The sequence below is a fragment of the Pteronotus mesoamericanus genome, unplaced genomic scaffold (assembly GCF_021234165.1).
Source record: "Pteronotus mesoamericanus isolate MK-2021 breed Mesoamerican mustached bat unplaced genomic scaffold, CSHL_Meso_final contig_22, whole genome shotgun sequence".
NCBI classification, from domain to species: Eukaryota; Metazoa; Chordata; class Mammalia; order Chiroptera; family Mormoopidae; genus Pteronotus; species Pteronotus mesoamericanus.
In genome coordinates this window covers 3,110,445-3,125,047 of record NW_026555090.1, presented here as the reverse complement: position 1 = coordinate 3,125,047, position 14,603 = coordinate 3,110,445, and the positions used below count along the sequence as shown (strand labels likewise).

The following is a 14,603-nucleotide window of genomic DNA, read 5'->3' as shown; positions in this document are numbered from 1 at the left end:
TCAACCACATGAAATAAAATTAGAAATCAATACAAGTGGATGGTTGGGAAATTTACAAACATTTTGAAATTAACACACAAAGAGTTAAGGAAGAAATCATAAAGGAAATTAGAAAACATTCTGATATGTTTTGAGAAAGCAAAACTACAATATACCAATATATATGGGATACAGAGAAAGCAGAGCTTAGAGGAAAACTTACAGTTGTAAAAAAGAGATCAAATCAATAACTAAAACTATCACCTCAAGAAACAAGAAAAAGAAGAGCAAACGAAGCCTAATGTAGGAAGAAGGGAGGAAAGAATAAAGATTAGATGGAAAATAAGTGGAATAAGGAATAAAAAAACAGAAAAAGTAAACAAAACCACAATTTGCTTTCATGGGAAAAAAACAATAAAAATTGACAAAACTTTAGCTGGACTGATCAAAAAGGGAGGGGAGAGATGATTTACTGAAATCAGGAATGAAAAAGAGACATTACTACCAACCATACAAAAACAAAAAAGAGTATTAAGAAATACTATGAACAATTGTGTGCCAATAAATAATATAACCTACATGAAATGGACAAATTCCTAGGAAAAAAAGAAAACTTCAAAACTAGCTCAAGAAAAAAAATAAAATATGAATAAATCTATAACAAGTAAAGAAATTGAGTTAGTAATAAAAAAAGAATTTCCATAAAGAACAATCCAGGCCCAGAGGGTTTCACTGGTAAACTTCTAAAAACAGCTAGGGAAGAATGAATACCAACTCTCACAAACTCTTCTTGTGAAGGAGTTCCACACAGGAGGAGGGACAACATGTCCCCCATAACTCTATGAGGCCAATATTATCCTGATACCAAAACCAGAGAAAGGCATAACAAGAAGCCCTGGCTGGTGTGGCTTAGACGGCCGGGCGTCGTCCCGCAAACGGAGGGGTTGCTGGTTTGGCCCCTGGTCAGGGTTCCTACGGCAGGCATTTCTCTCTCACATCAGTGTTCCTGTCTCTCTGTTTCTCCCTCCCTGCCGCTTTCTCTAAAAAAATAAACTGTAAAAAAAGACATAACAAGAAAACAACAGACCAATACTCCTGATGAACATAGATGCAAAAATTCTCAGCCCACAACTGAATCCAGTAACATATAACAAAGTTTATACACTATGATGACACAGGATTTATCCGAGGAATGCAAGGTTGGTTTAAAATACGAAAATCAATTTATGTAATACACCTCATTAATAGAACAAAGAACAAAAAGCACATGATCATACCAATAGACACATACAAAGCATTTAATAAAAACCTAACACCCTTTCATGATTAAAAAAAATCACCAAAATAAAAATGGAAGAAAACTTTTTTGATCTTCAAAGGTCATCTGTGAGAAACTCACAACGAGTAGCACACTTAACAGTGGAAGACGAAAAGCTTTCCCTTTAAGATCGGAAACAAGACAAGGGTGTTGGCTCTTGCAGTTCCTATCACAGGAGCAGAGGTTCTGTCCAGGACAATGAAGCAAAGAGAAAAATAAAAAGGAATTAAGAGGAACTCAGGTTGGAAAGGAAGAAGTGAAACTGCCTTATTTGCAGATGTCATTATCTTGTATATAGAAAACTCTTAGCAGATGCACAAAAAATAAAAATAAAAACCAACCAAACAAAAAGGTATTAAAACTAATAAATGAGTTCAGCAGGGTTTCAGGATATAAGATCAATATCTTATACAAAATATAAAATCAAGAGCACTTTTAAAAAATTATTTTTCAATTCCAGCTGAGGCACAATATTATATTAGTTTCGGGTATCCGTCCAGTGATCATTTCACCTGCGATCCCCCTGATAAGTCCAGTGCCCCCCTGGCCCCGTACACAGCTATCGCAATGTTACTGACCATATTCCCTATGCTGCTCTCTACATCCCAATGACTATTTTGTAACCACCGATTTGTGCTTCTTAATCCCTTCACTTTTTTCAGCCATCCCTTCAACAGCTGCAACCCCTATCTGGCAACTGTCAAAATTTTCTCTGTATCAGTCTGTTTCTGTTCTGCTTGTTCATTTATTTTGTTTTTTAGATTCCATTATAAGTGAAATCATATGGCATTTGTCTTTCTCTGTCTGACTTATTTAATTCATCATAATAACATCCAGGTCCATCCATGTTGTTGCAAATGTCAAGATTTTATTCTTTTTTTTATGGTTGAGTCATATTCCTTTGTATACATGCTCTACTTCTTTATCCATTTATCTACCCGTGGACACTTTAGTTGCTTCTGTATGTTGACTATTGTAAAAAATGCTTCAGTGAACCTATGGATGCATGTGTCTTTTTGAGTTAGTGATTGGGCTTCTTTGGATAAATACACAGGAGTGGAATCTCAGGGTCTTTCTTTGTGTCTTGTTATAGCCATTGTTTCAAAGTCTATTTTGTCTGGTGTAAGAATTTCTGCCCCAGCTTTTTGGTTTGTTTCCATTTTTAAGAAATATCTTCTCATCCCTTTACTTTTAGTCTGTGTGTGTCCTTCAACCTCAAGTGAGTCTTTTGTAGGCAGGATATGCAGTCTGTTTTTTTACTGCTTCAGTCAACTTTTGTTTGGAGCATTTACTCTACTTGTATTTAAAGTAATTGTTGATACCTATCTAGTTTTGCCATTTTATTATTTATATTTGTCTTCTTTTTTTGAGTGGAAACTGCCTGCAATAATCTTTTAGTTTTTACTTTAAGGATACAGAAAATATTCACAGAGACAAGGCAATTAATTCTCATAATAAAAGTACCCCCTCCACATAGCCAAGGTCTCCATCAGACTCCACAGTGAGCACGTGGAATGTCACACTCTATTCCACAGGTGCATTTTCTTGTGAGTCTGTGGGGCTATGATCAATTCTTCCTGGAAATATTAGCTTCTCACAAACTGCCTTCTTGATCAGTAAATATTGTGATGTTTCATTAGGTTCTGTGTAGAGGGAGGGTGAAACATGCATTGAATTAGCAATTTTAGCTCTCTTATGCTGTCCGTTCTTGTAGCATGTAGGCCTTGAGCCTTGTGGTAAAGACTGGTGTCATACATGCCGATAAGCCCTCCATCAGTTCTCAAGAAAAACCACAACAGAAAACAAAACAAAACAAAACAAAACTCTGTAAGGCATGGCTCCAATTTTCGCTCTTAGGCTTAAAAATTCCATGATTGTGAAGTTCATCCTCAAACAGAAGATCTTCCAAAAACATAATCTGTTCTCTGACTTACAATTTCTTTGTATCTAGATGATCTGTGGCAGATACGACCTTTAACCTAAGAGACTCTCCAAGTATGTTCTGTTATAATCTGCTGTGATGGTCCACCTGTGCCGTTTAGTAACCTCCTGGCAGTTGCCGCCTCCGTCCTGCTCCTGGCCACTCCTGAGGACAGGCTCCTCGGCAGCTGTTTACACATCGGCCTGTATATGTAGCCTGTATCTGTAGCGTTGAGCTCAAGCCCAAGGCCAGAGCCATGCTGCATTCTTAAACCACGTTGACTCCAATCATCAGTTTGGGAAGAGGCGGCACGTGCACTTCATCAGCTCGCTTCTCCACATCTGCCGGCTTCACGACGTGGGCCTCTGCCGCTCCAGGCAAAGGGGAGCCCTGGTGGCTGCTCTGGAGCTGCGCGTCATTATGACTGAGGCAGGGCCCGCCATTGTTTCTTCTTAAAGAAGTTCCTTTAAAATTTCATGTAATACTGGCTTGGTGATGATGAATTCCTTTAGCTTTTTGTTGTCTGGGAAGATTTTTATCTGCCCTTTGATTCTAAATGATAGCTTTGCAAGGTAGACTAATCTTCCTCTTCATCACTTTGAATGTTTCTTGCCAATCCTTTCTGGCCTGAAATGTTTCTGTTGAGAAATGAACTGACAGTTTTATGGCAGCTCAATTGTAGGTAACTAACTGCTTTTCTCTTGCTGTTTTTAAGATTCTCTTTGTCTTTAACTTTCTGCATTTTAATTATGATGTGTCTTTGTGTGGGCCTCTTTGGGTTCATCTTGTTTGGGACTCTCTGTGCTTTCTGCACTTTTATGTCTATTTCTTTCAGCAGGTTAAGGAAGTTTTCCATCATTTTTTTCAAATAGATTTTCCATTTCTTGCTCTCTCTCTTCTCCTTCTGGTAACCCCAACAGTGTGAATGTTTGTACAGTTAACGTTGTCCCAGAGGCCCATTAAACTATTCTGATTTGGGGGGACTTTTTTTCTGCTCTAATTGGGTGTTTTCTGCTACTTTACTTTCCAAATTGCTGATTCAGTTCTCTGCTTCATCTAATCTACTGCTAATTCCCTCTAATGTAGTCTTCATTTCAGTTATTGTATTCTTCATTTATGGCTGGTTTTTATGTTTTTCTATCTCCATTTTTAGGTTTCCTGTCTCTCTGTTGAACTTCTCCCTCTTCCCCTAAGCTCACTGAGCCTCTTTATGGCCAGTGCTCTGAACTCTGCACCTAGTAGATGGCTTGTCTCCATTTTGTTTAGTTCTTTTTCTGGAGTTTTGTTCTATTCTTTCATGTGGGTCATGTTCCTTGGTCTCCTCATTTTGGCTGCTGCCCTGTGTTTGTATCTATGTATTAGGCAGAGCAGGTATCTATCCCGGTCTTGGTAGAGCAGTCTTATGTCGTAGCACAGTGTCTCAGCCTCCCATCAACTGAGCAAGACACTCCAGGTGCACCCCCCAGGTGGGCTGTGTGCAACCTGCAACCTCTTGTAGTTGAGCCTTTATTGCTGTTGGTGCATCAGTAGGAAGGATTTATTCTGCCAGGCCAATTGGTTGTGAGGCCTGGCTGTGACCACAGTGGAGGAGCTGCTGCGCAGGGGCTGACCCCATGGAGCAGGACTCACTTTGCTGGGGCTCTGGTGCCCAACCAGTCAGCCCCTTGACTGTGTCACTCATAGAGGTGGTTGGGTGGTGCTCTGGCATGATCTGAGGCTGTCCCCTGCTGTGCACTGGCTCTGGGGCTTCCCAGGATGTGCAGGCCAACATCAGCCATTGTCTATGTCTTGCTTGGGGCCACCCATCCTGAGTTACAAAGTGATCTGCAGATGGATGCCCTTGTGCTGGGCTTGGAGGTGCCTGGGAGAGGCCAAGCTGTGAACCAAGGCCGGTGCTGCTAGTGCTTGGCCTGGGGCCACTTAGCAAGAGATACAGGACACACTGATGCCAGATGCTGCTTTTTGTGGATTTTTGTGAAATTTTAGGAAATTCCAAAACAAGCCATTTGTATGGAAAAGCTCCTGCAGCAGCTTGTGTGGTGCTACAGTTTGGGTGGGGTGGGGTACCAGGAAATCACCAGTGTGGGGTGAAGAGTGTTAGGTGGATGGAGATGCAGATGTAGCACCTACCTGCTGACCCTGTGGGGGAGGGTTTTGCAAAGAAACAATAGCCTCTGCCAGTGCTTCTGTCTGGGAGAGAGCTCTCCCTCCAGCCCTTGTCCTGAAGCCAGGCACTTCAATTCCTCAACAAAAGTCCCTGGAGCCCTTTGAGCTGCTGCCCAGTGAGGGAGTAAAGTTACTAGGAATAACTTTAACTAAGAAGTGCAAGACATACAATGAAAACTATGAAACATCACTGAAAGAAATTCAGAACACCTAAATAAATGGAAAGACCTTCCATGTTCATGGATTGAAAGATTTAATGTTGTAAGATGTCAATACTACCCAAATTGATCTACAGATTCAATACTATCTCTTTCAAAACCCTTACTTACTTGCAAAAAATGACAAGCTAATCCTAAAACTTGTATGGAAATGCAAGAGACCCAGAAGAGACAAAACAATCTTGAAGAAGAAAAACAACATTGGAGAACTAATACTTTCTGATTTCAAAACTCAGTACAGATCTACAGTGATCAAGGCAAGGTACTGGCATAGGGTAGACATATAGGTTACTGGAACAAAATTCAGAATGCAGAAATAAACCATTACATTATGGTCAACTGATACTCAACAAAGGTCCCTTGACAATTCAATGAGGAAAAGAATAGCCTTTTCAACAAATGGAGTTGGGACAACTGGATATCCACATGCACAAGAATGAATTTAGACCCCCTACTTCATACCATAGACAAAAATTAACTCAGAATAGGTCAAAAACCTAAATGTAAGAGCTGAAGCTGTAAAACTCTTAGAAGAAAACGGGTATAAATATTGTTACTTGGATTAGGCAACAATTCCTAAGATATGACACCAAAAGCCCAAGCAACCAAATAAAAAATAAATTGGACTTCATTAATTTTTAAAATTTTCGTATTTTAAAACTTTTCGTACGTCAAGAGAGTGAAAAGACGAAACGGGATGGGGATCTTGGGGCAGTTTTGCCAGGCCCAGGTGGCGCCCCTGGCGGGTCCAAGAGTCCCCGCTGGAGTCCGAGGGGCCCGGTTCCCCGGAGAGCCAGGGTGCCTCCCTGTGGCCCCCGAATTCAAGCTTCTTCCACCGAATCGGACAATCGCACTAGAGCTTCCGGCCTCGTCCAGAAGGCAGCCAGTGACAAAGCTGGACTAGTTTCTCTGCCAGGATGATTCGATCCTCCACGCGGCACGAGCTAGTCCCTGAGCGTGCAGAGAAAATGCCCGGTGAACGCACGCGAGCGCTCCGAGGGGCAGAGGGATACGGCCTGTGTCCCACCGGGTTCCCTCCCTAAGGAGGACGCTGGGACGCTACAGGACACCGGTGCGCGTCTGGGCCTGATGGAACCTGCTGGAAAAGCCCAGAAAGCTCCATCTGTTTGACGTTGATGTTCGTGGGGGAATTCCATCTCAAGAATCTAAAGCTTTGGGTCCTGGGGCTAGTGTCTCCGTTTTCGAGACTCCTTGCTGTGCGTGGGCCCGGGCGGCTGCTATGGTGTCCCTTTGCAGAACCTGCATGAGTCTAGGCACGGAGAGGCCTCCGGCGGGCAGCAAATCCTCCGGCTTTGACTTTGACCTTGGTCCCACTCAGCAGAGCCTCCGACGCGGCCCGCGGGCACTGCGCCACTGTGATTGGCCCCGGGCAAGGTCCCCGCCAGGGCAGGCCCCGTGTTTAGCCGGAAGCGCTCAGGCCTCCCCGAAGTGAATGTGAGGGTGCCCTAAGGCTTAGGATCCCAGTGTGCCAAGCAATAGGAGGATGTGTTTCTGCAACATCGACTCCTTGCTGAATTCTTTAATGGGGAGCCTCCCCACCCTTTTTTTTCTTTTAAATTCCAGCCTTTTCCCTTCCTGTGAACTCTGTTGAGATGGTGGGGCCTCAGCACACCGACCTTCCCCACACCGCGCTGGACAGTGAAATCGGACTCGGGCTGCCACTGAAGGGCCCGGCTGGCTCTAAACCTTAGTCCACGCTTAAATCGCCTCCAGGCCGTTGGTGAAAGTATCCGACTTGGCTGTTCCGCGGCGTGGCTCACTGGACAGAAATGCGTTTGTGTCATAAACCTTTTACCCCGTTGCTGGAGTTGAGAAGAGTCATGGAGAACACGTGGCCGGTGCACTCGCCCCCCAGGTACTGGCTGCGAGCGGCTGCAGGGGCAAGGAGGCGGCCCTCGGCGTTGCTGGAGAGGGCGGCGGCCCCCAGTAAGCTCGGAAGCAGCGAGAGGTCGACCCCCAGCTCTCTGGCCTCCGGGGAAAGGCCGTGGCAGCGAGCCCCGTGAGGAAGGGCGGCGGCAGCGCTGGGTCAGCCGGCGAGCGCGCCCTTCTCACCAGCGTCCGCGGGGGCCGCCCTGCGTCGGACCGCGATGGTCCGCTCGGTGGGACGCCGTCCAACCCGCTGAGCCACGACGGCCAGAGCAGAATTTATTTCTCGCAGGAACAAGTGTCGGAGAGTCTCTTTTCCCTTTTGTTTTTCTCTCCAATAATACTTTCTAGCTTGATAGGGGCAAGTTTTTAGCCTAGTGGTTCTCACAATGCTTTTGCACAGTGAACGTTTGCTTATCTGTGTCATAGCTAGTGGTGGGCTGGTCAGTGTTGGGGAACCAGCTGTCTGGGAAGAAGCTCTGACTTTGTAGTAGCATTTGCCAGTTTTCTGGTGTAAAAGCTTTCATCGTGGCCCAGTTCCCTCTCCCACCGTGACGCCTGTACACACAGCGCCGGGTGGATGGACGCTGACCGGCACCTGGCCACATCCAGGACACCCCTTAGTCAGGGTAATGAACATCGCCCCCAAATTTCCTTGTGCTCTTTTTTAATTCCTTTAAGCTTTTCCTCTACTCCTCAGGCAATCACTGTTTGGCTTTGTCACTGCAGATTAGTTAGAAGTTTCTAGAATTATGTAAAAATGGAATCATACCATATTTATACTTTTAAATTTTTTAATGAGTTTATGTGAGCCAAAAATGGTGAAAATTGCTGGGAAGCAGGATCTCAAATGCTCCCCCCACATGCATACATTTTGACTGTCGTTCGCGCGATGCCCTTTGTCCCTCGGCGCATCGGTAGTTCGTCCTCTTTCATTGCTGAGCAGCGTCCGTTCCGGGGATGCACCGTCATTTCTCCATTCACCTGGTGATAAGCATTTGAGTTTCCAGTTTGGGGCTACACACATAAAGCTTCCAGAAATGTTAACAAGAAAGACAAAATGGGAGAAAATACTTGCAAATCATATATGTAATGATTCTAGGATCTAGAATATATAAAGAAATTTTATAACTCAATGATAAAAAGACAAATAATCCAACTTGTTTAATGGGCAGAGGATTTGAATGGACATTTCTCCAAAGAAGCTACATGACAAGAAGTCACAGGGCCTGTACCCCACCTTGCATGGGGCGGTGGAGCCCCGCGGCTGAGGGACGGGATGGCATTCCGGGGACCGAGCCAGCGGCCGGGGGAGGGTCTGCCGGCCTCCAGCAGCCGGCCCGCCCTGCGCCGTCGTCCGCCCGCGCCCAGAGCAGGGACGCGCCTGCCTGCGGGCGCCCCCGCCCGCCCCCCGGTGAGGAAAGGGGCGCTGACGCTTTCCCTGGACGTGCGGGTTCTACCCAACGCGGTGTTTTTAGGGGCATCACCTCTCCTGTCTCCCCCGAAAGGGCGCCGGGGGCTTCTGAAATAGGAGGAAGGGTTGCCCCGGGCTCAGGCCCTTGGGGAAGGTGGGTGGTTGAAGCGCTGGGCTCCCAGGCGAAAGCAACGTGGTGAGGCACCGTGGAAATTAGATGCGGATGCGGGACTCCCCGCCGCCCTGCCCGTTCGCGCGGCCCCAAGGCTGCGCCGAGCTCCGCTCCTGCCGCGGGGCTCGGCCCGCGCGCCCCCCCCCGCCTCGCGCCTCCCCGCGCGGGGACAGCGCGCCCAGGCCCCGCTGCCCGCAGCGGAGAGAAGGCCGGTCTCCTCGGGAAGCTCGTTCCGTGTCCACCAAATGCTTCCTCCTGAGGCCGCGGCCCCTGCGCTGCGCCTGGAGATGGCTGTCGCTCTCTCTTTGCAATCAGGCACTTGTTTCTGTAGCCGATTTCACAGACCTCAGGGGGAAAATGTCGTTTTTTCACCACTGCGGTTTGCAAAACGCTTCTGCCGAGGCGGGTGGAGGAGTCCTCGGGCAAGGTCCAAATCCATCCCTCGGCTCCTCCCCACACAGCTGAGCCGCTCGCTCTACATCTACCGCTGTCGCCTCCCTGCTCCCACGGGTGCGCTGGGACATCACCTCAGACCAAGCTCCCGGCGCGGTCACTACGGAGACTCAGGAGCCTGTGGCGGCTGGGCCGGTGGGCTCCCCGGCAGCAGCCCCCTCCGGCGTCCCAGGAGCCTGGCTCCAGGGCATGGCTGTCCCATCGGACAACCCCTTCCCGCCGGCCAGGATTGGTCTGAGCGAGGACGTGTGGCTAAGTCTGGCCAAGAGCCTGAAAGGAGAAGGATGCAGGGAGCCTTGGACCTCCTCCCTGCCCCCCTGCCCTGACTGCCGCCTCCTGAGAGCAGGTATCTAGGGCTGTGACCACCGTTGTGCAACCACTAAACGATGGGTCTGCTGTGAAGACCCCCACACGGAAGGTGGCGAGAAGAGATGGAGGACAGAGCTGGTGTCCCCAGGAGGACATCGCTCAACTTCCTGACCACCCCAAGGACAGCTCCCTCTGAACTTCTTGCTCAGTGGCACCATGGATGTCCTGAGGGTGGAGACCACTGCTGCGCACGTTCTCTGGGACGTGCAGCAAAGTCCCCTACGGAACTCGGCGCTGCCCACGTGTCTAGGTCAAGGACGAGCCAAGTTCTCTGTGGCGCATCCATTCAACGGGGCCTCATGGACGAGGGCGGCGGCCGGGACCTGAGCCCAGGGCCCAGGCAGGCGGTGGGGGCCCAGCTCCGCCCGCGCTGCCCGGCATCTGGGGGCCACTTGGGTTCTAGGGAAAATGATAAAACTAGGAAGGGAGAATGGCCGTCCCCTCAGGCATGAAGGTCGTCCACGGCGGGAAAGGAAGACTGGCCTCTCAGGGCTCGGGGTGAAATCTGGTGGAGCTGCCCACGGCCACATCTCGTGTATCTGCTGTTCTATTTTTATATGTTGCAAAAATGACATGTGCTCACAGTACAAGTATGAACTCACAGGGATGTTGAAGACAGTAACAGTGTCGCTTGCCTGCCTCCCTGCTCCTACCCTCCATAGCGCAGCCTTGAACGTTGTGCCCGATAGTTTTCTACTATCGTAATGCCACACGACATTTGATTTATAAAATCAAAGACGCCAGTGATGACAGGTCCTATTAAAACATGAAAAGAGTGTGACCGGGGGTTAGTGAGAGGGAACATATAGATTGATACAGATACAGGTATTTAAAAAATGAAAGTAGACTTACTCTAGCTACACGGTCAAGAAATCTGTTTTTAACAGCTACTGTATCTTGTAGACCTCTTTCTAAGAACACATTCACTCCAGTCTTTCTGATCAACGTCTAGTATTCCATACTACTGGGCACACACAATTCATTTATTTATTTAACAATTTTAAAAAATGTTTATTGCTTTTATAGAGAGAGGAAGGGAGAGAGAAAGAGAGAAACATCGATGTGACAGAGGAACCTGGACTGGTTGCCTCCCATACGTGCCCTAACTGGGGGTCAAACCTGCACCCTGGGTAGGTACCCTGACGGGCACCGAACCCTCAGCCTTTGGTGTGAGGGACAATGCTCCAACCAACTGAGACACACTTGCCAGGGGACACAGTTTATTTTTTGACTCTTCTATTCATGGAGATTCCCAGTTTATTGCCGTTGTTTTTTGCTGTGACCCCTTTTTAAAAAAAATTTTTATTTACTTATTTTTAGACGGAGGGTAAGGAAGGGAAAAAGAGAGGGAGAGAAATATAGATTAGTTGCCTTTAACATGCACCTCCACTGGGGATGGAACCTGCAACCCGGGCCTGTGCCTGACTGGCAAGCAAGCCAGTGACCTTTTGCTTTGTGGAATGACGCCCCCTCAGCAGAGCCACGGTGGCCGGGCTTTTTGCTGTGATTCTTGTCCATAGCTCTTCCTGAGTGTCCACGAGTACTTCCGTGAGGTGACTTTCCAGAGATGGAAATACTGTATCAAAACTTTTTATGCTTCACATTTTTATGTAAACATGTAATATCAAATCACTCTCCAGAAAGAGACTACTTACTTATCCATCCCCAATAGTGTATAAGCACATCCATTTCTGCATAATTTTGTGAACACAGGACATTATCAATTTTTTAAAAAAATTCTTCTAATCTGGTAATATATATCGTCATTTCTTTAATTTCCATTTCTTTACCTTCCAAGGAAGTCAAGCTTCTCTTTAATTTTACTAATACTTTGGATTTTTTCCCTAAGAATTGTCTGGGAATCCATTTTTTGACTGATTGTCTTTCCCATTTCAGAAGCTCTTAGTATATCAGTTACTATGTAGTGAATAGTATGTATTGCCAATGTTTTTCCCAGTCTGTTTTTCCCAGCCTGTGTCTAATCTCTTAATTTTGTTTGTGTCTTTTGTCATACGGAAGTTTTTCATTTTATGTGGCTAAGCAGGTCAGCCTCTCTCCCATTCCAGGTTTTGTGTCTTACTAAGGGAGGAAGAGGCTACTCTGCCCCTTCTCCCCCGACCCCCGCGGCAGCGACCGTGTCCCCTCTCCGCAGGTGGAAGTGGCCTTTGCTCCACCCCCCAGTCCCTGCCTCAAGACCACTGCGTCTCTGGGCTCCGTGCCGATCCATGAATCTCGCCGCTCTCTTCTCTGGCCAGCCCTGCCCCACTGAAAGGCCCTGCATCTGTCCGGTGCCTTTTGACACCTGACAGCACGCACGTCCCTTCATCAGTGTTGTCCTGGCTCCACTCTTCCCTGGCAAGGAGCCTCGCCAGCGCGGGAGCCCTGGGGCCAGCCCTGAGCCAACACTCAGGTGAAGAGCGTGGAGGTCGGTGGAAGCTGTTTTCTTTAAGTGAAGAAACCTGGACATTTAATGATAGTTTTGAGACTTGGCGCTCGAGGTTGCGGTCAGGAAAATCACCACAGTGTCAGGCGTGCAGCTGGCAAGCGTTTCGTTGCTGAGGGAACCCAGCAGTGTCCGAGGCCAGTCCCCACCCTCGGGGACTCAGAGGTCCCTGTGTGAGCGCTGAATAAGGAACGAGCACCCAGATGTCCTGCTGTGGGGCCCCAGGCCCCCGGAACAAGCCCAGGACGGCCTCTGCTCAAGCGACAACCCACCGTGAGGCCCCCTCCCAGGCGGGAGCCCCCACAGGGCGCCACGGTCAGGGGACAGGTCCTGGTCCAATACGCAGCCATCTGGCCACAGGGTAGCCTCAGTCTCCTCACACTGACTTTTAAAAGAAACCATTTAAACCATTTCTAAGTGTCCAGTCCAGTGTCATTAAATACGTTCACATTGTTGTGCAAACATCACCACCATCTACCTCCAGAGCTTCGTTTCCCCAAACTGGACCTCTGTCCCCATTAAGCACCGACTCCCCAAGCCCTGCCCCGGGTCCCAGCAGCCGCCCTTCCACTTCCTGTCTCTGTGACCTGGACACATCTAGGACGCTCTTATCCACGGAGTCACACAAAATTTGCCTTTTTGTGTCCTGACTATTTCTCTTGGCACAGGGCCTCCAAGGTTTGCCCACGTTGGAGCACGTGTCCGGATTTACTTCCTGTTTAAGGCTGAACACCACCCGCCAGGTGGGGAGGCCAGGCCTCCACCTTCTGGCCACAGCGACTCGTGCTGCTGTGGTGCCGGTGGGCAGCGCGGTGGCCTTTGAGACGGGACGCGAGGAGGTAAACAGGTGCTCCTTTCCCTGGGGGAGGGACCCCCGCCAGGCCAGGGCCCCGGGAGCCACACGCATACCTCCCTCAGTGTCGCATGCTGCAGCCCCGCTCACCGGGGCGCCGCGCAGGCTCCGTGCCACTTGCCGCTCTAGAAAGTACTCTGGGATCCCCAGGTCTGGGCTGGAGTCCGCCTTCTCGTCCACAGTGTTATGGTCTCCATATGGCTTAAAACATTCCTTCATCTGACCCAAGTGTCCGCCTCTTCCCGACCCCAGGCTTCTACCTGGGCCGCTGGGAACTGGTGGTGTCACCAGAAAATGACCCAAACCCTCAGCCTTTTCGCTAAATGTCCCAGCTACTCTCGCTCTGAAGCTGCCCCGGGCTGGCTTCCAGGGCTGCTTCCCTGCATGTCTCTCCAAAGGGGGCCAATTCAGCTTCCCGGGTCCTGTACCCCAAGGGCCCAGAGCCGACCAAGGGCCCCTCCTCAGTGTCCTGGAATAAGACCCCCACCTTCCGGAGCGATGAAGCGTCCCTCCCTGCGATGCCGCATCGGCCGCAGCGCCACATCGGCCGCAGCACCGCCCGCCCCCAGGAAGGCTCTTACCTCCCCTGCCCCCGTCTCTCACCAAAGGTTCCTGTGTCCTTCTTGGCACCTTCCGAGACACCGTCCCACGATTCCCCTCGCCCCTGTTCTGCAACGTCGGACTCTTCCCTCCAGTCCGCCTGCACCGCCTTCACCCTGACATCCGCCCGACAGGCCCAGCCGCCCCGACTTGCTGCGGCGCGTCTGTCCCAGGCACCCTGTCCCGCCACAGCCTCCCCTCCAGCCTATTTCCTCGGCGACACCCCCACCCCACCCGGCTGGGGTTCAGGCCCCTGGGCCCCTGAGCGCTGCACCAGCCGTGAAAATAGAGGCATTGTCCACCCATGCGCCCAAACAGGCACTGCCCAGGGGCCCAGGAGGGTCGTTAGCTTTCCCGCTGCCTGGGCCTCCAGGAGCCTCGGGTGCTCCCGTCCACATCCAGCCTTGCCGACCCTCGGGCCTCACCCCTCAGGGATCTGCCCCTTCCCTTGCCCCGGCCTCCCGTGTCCACATGTCCCCGTGTCCTCGCCCAGTGTGCTGAACCCTTCCGAGAAATGAAACTGAAAATGAGAGACCCGCCCTGACCCACAGCCCTTCCCGGGGCTTCCCCCTGCCTCCGTTGCTGTTTACATCAAACCGCCCCGCGGCCAGGGCTGGCCTCCACTTCCTCCTCGCACATCCTCTCTTCCGCCCCTCGCAGCCTTGGGTCCCCACCCCATCCCCGCAGCCATCTGCTACAGTCACCAGCAGCTCACATCTTGCCGCATCCAGTGTCACTTCTCAGTGCTCAGCTAAGTCAGCCCCTCTCTCAGCAGTGGCTGTTGCAGCCTGTCACTTCCTCATTTTTGAA

At 49.6% G+C, this 14,603-nt stretch overlaps 1 pseudogene; it reads right to left on the bottom strand.

The window, feature by feature from the left end:
- Positions 1-2,821: 2,821 nt before the first annotated feature.
- On the bottom strand, positions 2,822-13,412 carry LOC129068720 (TIP41-like protein; annotated as a pseudogene).
- Between the last annotated feature and the right edge of the window lie 1,191 nt (positions 13,413-14,603).